The sequence below is a fragment of the Octopus sinensis genome, linkage group LG29 (assembly GCF_006345805.1).
Source record: "Octopus sinensis linkage group LG29, ASM634580v1, whole genome shotgun sequence".
NCBI lineage: Eukaryota > Metazoa > Mollusca > Cephalopoda > Octopoda > Octopodidae > Octopus > Octopus sinensis.
The window spans coordinates 12,312,641-12,320,140 of record NC_043025.1 but is presented as its reverse complement, the minus strand read 5'-3'; the positions used below and the strand labels follow the sequence as shown (position 1 = coordinate 12,320,140).

The following is a 7,500-nucleotide window of genomic DNA, read 5'->3' as shown; positions in this document are numbered from 1 at the left end:
ACACATATATACATGAAAGGCTTCCTTCAGTTTCCATCCACCAAATCCACACGCACAAGGCTTTTGGTCAGCCTGAAGCAAGAGTACGAGAAACTTGTCCAAGGTGCCACACAGTTTTCGACCCAAACCCAAACCCACGTGATTGCGACGCAAACCTCTTACATCGCACAGCCACGCCTTGGAACTTAAATTAACAAGGAATTTTAATGGATACTTTTAACTCAGATCACTTTAAAACGAGAAGTATTTATCATAAAATGAGGGAAATTTTAGCATGGTGGTATCAAAACGTTACATTTATTAATTCAGCAACATTTGTCCTCTTATCCTCAGTCATTCTCTGCTGTTTTCACTCTTCCGTAGACAGTCTTTCTGTTCTAATAGTTTCTTTATTCAACTTAGGCGCAGGAGTGGCTGTGTGTTAGAGGGTTATTATTTCAATCATCATCATCATCATCATCATCATCATCGTTTAACGTCCGTTCTCCATGCTAGCATGGGTTGGACGGTTCGACCGGGGATCTGGGAAGCCAGAAGGCTGCACCAGGCTCCGGTCTTATCTGGCAATGTTTCTACAGCTGGATGCCCTTCCTAACGCCAACCACTCCGTGAGTGTAGTGGGTGCTTTTTACGTGCCACCTGCACTGGAGCCAGGCGAGGCTGGCATCGGCCACGGTCGGATTGGTGCATTTTACGTGCCACCTGCACGGAAGCCAGTCGAGGCGGCGCTGGCATCGGCCACGATTCGGATGGTGCGTTTTACGTGCCACCGACACGGAAGCCAGTCGAGGCGGCGCTGGCATCGGCCACGATTCAGATAGTGCTTTTTACGTATCTCCAGTCCAGGGGTCCTGGCATCTGCCAGGTGCCAGTCATAGGATTGGTTCAATTTCGATTCCGATTTCGATTTCGATTTCACTTGCCCCAACAGGTCTTCGCAATAGGTGCCTGTCGTCGGATGAGGTTCGATATCGACTTCGCTTGCCTCAACTGGTCTTTGTGTGTCCAAGGGAGGAAAGGCATGCATAAGTGGGCTGGACTCACTTGTCCTGCCTGATCTTTTATATGTTTTATTAAGAGAACAATGTTATAGAGAAGCAGAGGGTTGGTGGGCGCTTTCTGTCTTCTCCAATCCTTGTATCATAATCATTGGCCTCATCAGTGTCTTGTCCAGTCCACAAAGCTACCCATCTTTGTACTGGCTTTATGGCAAATGAAATGAATAAAAGTAGCTAGCTCACCAACCACATGGTTCTGGGTTCAGTCCCACTGCGTGGCACCTTGGGTAAGTGTCTTCTACTATAGCCTCAGGCCGACCAAAGCCTTGTGAGTGGATTTGGTAGACGGAAACTGAAAGAAGCTTGTCGTGGCTGTGTGGTAAGTAGCTTGCTTACCAACCACATGGTTCTGGGTTCAGTCCCACTGCGTGGCACCTTGGGCAAGTGTCTTCTACTATAGCCTGGCCGACCAAAGCCTTGTGAGTGGATTTGGTAGACGGAAACTGAAAGAAGCCCGTCGTATGTGTGTATATGTATGTATGTATATATGTGCGTGTGTATGTGTGTGTGTGTGTGTGTGTGTGTGTATGTGTGTGTGTATATGTTTGTGTGTCTGTGTTTGTCCTCCCCCACCATCGCTCGACAACTGATGCTGGTGTGTTTACGTCCCCGTATCTTAGCGGTTCGGCAAAAAGAGACCGATAGAATAAGTACTGGGCTTGCAAAGAATGAGTTCTGGGGTTGATTTGCTCGACTAAAGGCGGTGCTCCAGCATGGCCGCAGTCAAATGACTGAAACAAGTAAAAGAGTTAGACTTAATGGCTTCTTTTTCTTCTTTCTCCTAATAAATATTATCTTATTTTGTTTTTGGATTTGGTTTGCAAGATTCTTTATATGAGTTCGTGTGTTGAAGCATATTTTGTTGAGTAATTTTCTTTTTGTGCCTTATAATATAACATACTCGGAGACGCAATGGCCCAGTGGTTAGGGCAGCGGACTCGCGGTCGTAGGATCGCGGTTTCGATTCCCAGACCGGGCGTTGTGAGTGTTTATTGAGCGAAAACACCTAAAAGCTCCACGAGGCTCCGGCAGGGGATGGTGGTGATCCCTGCTGTACTCCTTAACCACAACTTTCTCTCACTCTTACTTCCTGTTTCTGTTGTACCTGTATCTCAAAGGGCCGGCCTTGTCACTCTCTGTGTCACGCTGAATATCCCCCGAGAACTACGTTAAGGGTACACGTGTCTGTGGAGTGCTCAGCCACTTACACGTTAATTTCACGAGCAGGCTGTTCCGTTGATTCAGATCAACCGGAACCCTCATCGTCGTAACCGACGGAGTGCTTCCCATAACACACTCACCGGTAAAGTTTCCACGTTTTTCTTATTTTTATTTTCCTAAAATTTTCGTTGCATCTCACAACCTTTTACGCAAAGAAAATTTTATGAAAATAAAAATAAGAAAGAAAAGTGGAACAATAGAATATAATCTTAACTCTCTGAAATTTTGCCGTAGTTGTATCAAGGTTTTCAGGTCAACATCTCATGCATTGATTCTTTTCTGTTTTTACTATGGCCTACTTCAGAGCTGTTTTAAAGAGTGTGACTACAAATATCACATGTACAATCATATTATTCAGTTGTCCGGAAAGTTTGTGCTGATTTATAGTAGCTTACCTTTCGACTTATTTTAGAACATGGTTGAGTCCATAAAATAGGATTTGACTACACCTCCATTTAGAGCACAGTTTAAGCTGTCTTTTCGTGCAAAAGGGTTTATGTTCCTATAACCTGTTTCTATTTTAAGACCCTAGATCAACCAAAGCCACCTTGTGAATGGATTTGGTAGACACACACTAAAAGAAGCCTGTTGTATGTATTGGATTGTCTGGAAAGTTCGTGCCGATTTATAGCAGCTTACCTTTCGACTTATTTTAGAACATGGTTGAGTCCATAAAATAGGATTTGACTACACCTCCATTTAGAGCACAGTTTAAGCTATCTTTTCGTGGAAGAAGGTTTATGTTCCTATAACCTGTGTTAATTCTGTAACCTTTTAAAATGGAAGATAAGAAAGTTCATTTTCAGCACTTGATGCTTTGGGACCCAGACAAAAATTGCTGCAGCTCGGCTGGGACGTCTGGAAAGTTTGTGCCAATTTATAGCAGCTTACCTTTCTACTTATTTTAGAACATGGTTGAGTCCATAAAATAGGATTTGACTCCACCTCCATTTAGAGCACAGTTTAAGCTATCTTTTCGTGGAAGAAGGTTCATGTTCTTATAACCTGTGTTAATTCTGTAACCCTTTAAAATGGAAGATAAGAAAGTTCATTTTTGGCATTTGATGCTTTGGGAACCAGACAAAAATTGCTGCAGCTCGGCTGGGACATCTGGAAAGTTTGTGCCGATTTATAGTAGCTTACCTTTCGACTTATTTTAGAACATGGTTGAGTCCCTAAAATAGGATTTGACTACACCTCCATTTGGAGCACAGTTTAAGCTGTCTTTTCGTGGAAGAAGGTTTATGTTCCTATAACCTGTGTTAATTCTGTAACCCTTTAAAATGGAAGATAAGAAAGTTCATTTTTGGCATTTGATGCTTTGGGAACCAGACAAAAATTGCTGCAGCTCGGCTGGGACATCTGGAAAGTTTGTGCCGATTTATAGTAGCTTACCTTTCGACTTATTTTAGAACATGGTTGAGTCCCTAAAATAGGATTTGACTACACCTCCATTTAGAGCACTGATGCTGGTCCCTGTAACTTAGCAGTTCGGCAGAAAAAGAGACCGATAGAATAAGTACTAGGCTTACAAAAGAATAAGTCCTGGGGTCGAGTTGCTCGACTATAGGCGGTGCTCCAGCATGGCCGCAGTCAAATGACTGAAACAAGTAAAAGAATATATATGTAGGATGTATACATATATACATCCTACAGGTGCAGGAGTGGCTGTGTGGTAAGTAGCTTGTCTACCAAGCACATGGTTCCAGGTTCAGTCCCACTGCGTGGCACCTTGGGCAAGTGTCTTCTACAATAGCCTTGGGCCGACCAAAGCCTTGTGAGTGGATTTGGTAGACGGAAACTGAAAGAAGCCCGTCGTATATATGTATATATATATATATGCGTGTGGTATTTGTGTGTCTGTGTTTTTGTTCCCCTAGCATTGCTTGACAACCGATGCTGGTGTGTTTTATGTCCCCGTTACTTAGCGGTTCGGCAAAAGAGACCGATAGAATAAGTACTGGGCTTACAAAAGAATAAGTCCCAGGGTCGAGTTGGTCGATTAAAGGCGGTGCTCCAGCATTGCCACAGTCAAATGACTGAAACAAGTAAAAAGAGTAAAAAGAAAAAAGTGTATATATATATTTAACAGATGCCACAGAGTGACTCAAGGGTCTTCGAGAGCAACCTCGAGTATGACCAGCCGAAATTGCAAAGATAATCTGGAACTTGACTGAGGAAAGAAAACTCCGAACGACCCGTCCTTGTTTTCTTTGTATCGTCTATCTGGATATTTTGCGTTCTTGTTCCATTTTGTATTTTATATATATATGTGTGTGTGTGTGTGTGTGTGTTTGTGTGTCCCCATATATACATGTATATATGTGCATGTGTGGGTGAGCATATATATACATATAATATATATATCATCATCATCATCATCATCATCGTTTAGCGTGCGTTTTCCATGCTAGCATGGGTTGGACGGTTCTACTGGGGTCTGTGAAGCCAGAAGGCTTCATCAGGCCCAGTCAAATCTGGGAGTGTTTCTACGGCTGGATGCCCTTCCTAACGCCAACCACTCCGAGAGTGTAGTGGGTGCTTTTTACGTGCCACCTGCACAGGTGCCAGACAGAGCTGGCAAACGGCCACGAACGGATGGTGATTTTTATGTGCCACCGGCATGAGGGCCAGGCGAGGCTGGCAACGGACACGAAACGGGGCGGTGCTGGCAACGGTCGCGAAACGGAAGGTTCTCTTACATGCCACCGGCACTGGTAACACATCTGCAATTTCCATTGATCGATTTCAATTCTGATCCTCACTTGCCTCAACGGGTCTTCACAAGTAGAGTTTTGTGTCCCAAGAAGGGAAGGTATATCTATATATATGTGTGTGTTATAAATATATACATATATACATATTATATGTATATATACACACACACATATGTACATGTATATATGCACACACACATATATATATGTATATATACACACACACACATATATATATGTATATATACACACACTCATATATACATGTATAAATGTGTGTGTGTATATATATATATATATTATATACATATATATATATATATATATATATATATATAGATATATATATATATATATATATATAAATAATATATATGTATCTATATATAATAATATATATATAAGCGAGAAAGAAGCAACAAGAATGGATTCTTGTTGCTTCTTTCTCGCTTATAATCACCCCACATTACTGTATTGTTAAAACAGTATAGTTTTTTTTTTGGTGCATCTAAGTTGGTAGTACCATATTCAAGTAAATTCATTTAAATTAACTTGAATCTTTATTGCTTTTTGTATATATATATATTATATATATATATATATTTATATATATATATATAATATATATATATTATATATATATAAATAATATATAGTATCTATATATGTGTTATATATATACACATATACATATGTGTCTGTGTGTATGATATGATATGTTATATATTTATATAATGTCCTTTGCACTGTATTAAGCTAACCTACTTTAATGTGCATGACAGACAGCCAAATGTGTTTTCAAACTTTCAAACTTTCCCCCTTTCTCTCTCGCTCTCTCTCACAATTCCTCCAAGAACATTAATCAGGACACGCTAACCATCATCAGACCATCCTTGCTTTGGGAAACGGGGTGTGAAGAGGAGGAAGAGATCTTGTGACTCTTTGGCAGTCATTTAGTTAATTATTTGTATTTGTTTACTACCCACAAGGGGCTAAACACAGAGGGGACAAACAAGGACAGACAAACAAAGGTATTAAGTCGATTATATCGACCCCAGTGTGTAACTGGTACTTAATTTATGTTCTGATTATATATACACTCTAGATGAGTTGTAGTGCACCTGAGCACTGTACACAATTATTATTATTATTATTATTATTATCGACCCCGAAAGGATGAAAGGCAAAGTCGACCTCGGCGGAATTTGAACTCAGAACGTAATGGCAGACGAAATACCTCTTTCTTTATTACCCACAAGGGGCTAAACACAGAGGGGACAAACAAGGACAGACAACGGGATTAAGCCGATTACATCGACCCCCCCCCCCAGTGCGTAACTGGTACTTATTTAATCGACCCCGAAAGGACGAAAGGCAAAGTCGACCTTGGCAGAATTTGAACTCAGAACGTAAAGACAAACGAAATACCTATTTCTTTATTACCCACAAGGGGCTAAACATACAGGGGACAAACAAGGACAGACAAAGGGATTAAGCCGATTACACCGACCCCAGTGCATAACTGGTACTTATTTGATCGACCCCCGAAAGGACGAAAGGCAAAGTCGACTTCGGCGGAATTTGAACTCAGAACATAGCAGCAGACGAAATACCGCTAAGCATTTCGCCCGGCGTGCTAACGATTCTGCCAGCTCGCCGCCTTTAGTTAATTATTTAATCAAGTTAATTATTTAATCATGTGATTACTCAGTGGCTGTTTGATCACGCGACATATTTAAGTCGTGCAACCGTGCGATCAGGATCTTATCACATGGTTATCTGCTATGTCACTGTCTGATCAGGTGGCTGCTTGACCATGTAGCTGTTTAGTCATGTGGCTCTTTGATCATACAACAACTCATGTGATCATTTGATCATGTGATTGTCTGGTCATGTGACTGGTTACATGGTTATTCGGTCATGCTTGATCGCATCGTTGTTCATTCACGTGTTTATTTGATCATGTGACTGTTGGGTCATGTGACTCTTTGGTCATGTGACTCTTTGGTCATGTGACTCTTTGGTCATGTAACTCTTTGGTCATGTGACTCATTGGTCATGTGACTCTTTGGTCACGTGACTCTTTGGTCAGGTGGTCGTTTGGTCATGTGACTCTGAACATGTGATTGTATGGTTATGTAACTGATCATGTGGTTGTTTGCATAGTTGTTTGATCATGTGGTGGGGTGGGTGAAGGTCATGTGACTGATCCTGTGGTCATCATGTAGCAAGTTATTTCATCACATGGTTGCTTGGTTTGGTCATATGACTGATTGCGAGCATGTGACTATTTGATCATGTGACTGCTTGACCTCATGTTTGTTAGGTCATGCGAGTATTTGGTTGTGTGGTTATTAGTTCATGTGATGAAAGTCATGTGACTGTTTGCCTTTTGCCAAATCACTAAGTTAGTTACATGAACATAAACAAACCAACACTGGTTGTCAAGTAGCGGTGGGGGACAAATACAAACACACACACACACACACACACACACATATACA

At 41.3% G+C, this 7,500-nt stretch overlaps 1 protein-coding gene across 1 annotated transcript in view; it reads right to left on the bottom strand.

Annotated features, from left to right (window-relative positions):
- The window catches only part of LOC115226130 (putative phospholipase B-like 2), a 31,608-nt gene that overhangs the window by 20,524 nt on the left and 3,584 nt on the right, over positions 1-7,500 (bottom strand). The gene's annotated exons all lie outside the window — the stretch shown is intronic.